The sequence below is a fragment of the Octopus bimaculoides genome, chromosome 12 (assembly GCF_001194135.2).
Source record: "Octopus bimaculoides isolate UCB-OBI-ISO-001 chromosome 12, ASM119413v2, whole genome shotgun sequence".
NCBI lineage: Eukaryota > Metazoa > Mollusca > Cephalopoda > Octopoda > Octopodidae > Octopus > Octopus bimaculoides.
The window spans coordinates 65,137,975-65,139,418 of record NC_068992.1 but is presented as its reverse complement, the minus strand read 5'-3'; the positions used below and the strand labels follow the sequence as shown (position 1 = coordinate 65,139,418).

Genomic DNA, 1,444 nt, shown 5'->3' with positions numbered 1-1,444 from the left:
CATATATATATATATATGTATGTATGTATGTATGTATGTATGTATGTATATATATGTTATATGAATGTATGTATGTAAATATATATATATATATGCATGTATATACATCCAAAATTCACAGTAAGTGGAAATAAATTATATGGAACAGATGACGTAAATACGAGTCAACTGCCGGTGCACGTGACAAAGAGTGCCTCCTCCACATGATATTCGGTTTTTATACTTCTTTCCACATCTCCAAATGTTTTATAGGAATTTTAAATCAATCCTAATATTTGGGTGGTACTAAATTTTATCGATCTGGGAAAGATAAAATGCAAAACTAATATCAGCTGGATTTGAATTCAGAAGGTTAAAGGTCGTACCTAAATACTGTTTTACTCATAATTTATTAGAAATGGCGACTAAAATCTCCATTAAAACACGATTTATGTTTCTAAAATGAGGCAAGCCGCCATTTTGGAGTATGTAGTTCTATGTGTGAAAGAAGATATGGCATACGGTAGAAAGTTCTTTGAGTAGAGATGTACTGGATTATGACACAACAGCAATAGAGATACAGCTACTACAGGAGGACTGACGTAAGATTCAAGAGCAACGTAAGCTCAGCCGGTGCAGGACTAACCCATTCTTAAACAATGGTAGCCAGAACAATGGTTGCCAGTCAATATTCGGTTCAAAAATGATTCATTCGTGAGATGTCGCAGCAAAGAAGAGCATACATTCATTCTCTGGGCACGATTAGACTCGGAAAGTTTGTGAGGAACCCACTGCCCCAATATGCTGACTTTTTCGATGGCACACAGGTGTCGATAAATGGTTGAATGGCCAAATCCAAGCTTCTCCTCTGTTTCTCGGAGTTTGCAGGATGTCCTTCTCTAGTTGTACATATGTTCTAGGACAAGGCTCCTATTCTAGGTTGTAGTTTCCGGCTCGGAATTTCTTGAGCCACCGTTGACATTGCATTATATTCCTCGTACTTTCCGTGGCATTGTTGCCTTTATTGAACTCATAAAGCAAAATATGCGAAATATGCTGCTTTGTCACTTCCTTTAGAGCTTTGAAAACCCGAGCACGCTGGTGCAGTCCAGATTTGGCCAATCACATTGAATAATAGGGAACATGCAGTATTAATTAAGATAAGCAATAATAAAGCACATCACTCAATGGCTGAAACCTTTATTCACTTCATTGGATTTCAAACAGAATACAGAGAATACAAGACATTTATATATCGCATATACATATTTATTTACTTTTACATCCTTGACTTAGAGCTCTTCCTGATGCGCCTTGTAGATGCGTTCATACACCCGTTTAATCGGTCGGTCTGTTGATCGATTGAAAATATTGAACAGCCTTAACAAATACTGTCATTAACGGAGTCTGTGCGCAGAACAACAGAATATATATATATATATATATATATATATATATATATATA

General features: G+C 36.1%; 1 protein-coding gene across 1 annotated transcript in view; it reads left to right on the top strand.

The window, feature by feature from the left end:
- Positions 1 to 1,444, top strand: part of LOC106884488 (neuronal acetylcholine receptor subunit alpha-2) — a 242,942-nt gene that overhangs the window by 50,099 nt on the left and 191,399 nt on the right. The window lies entirely within an intron of this gene.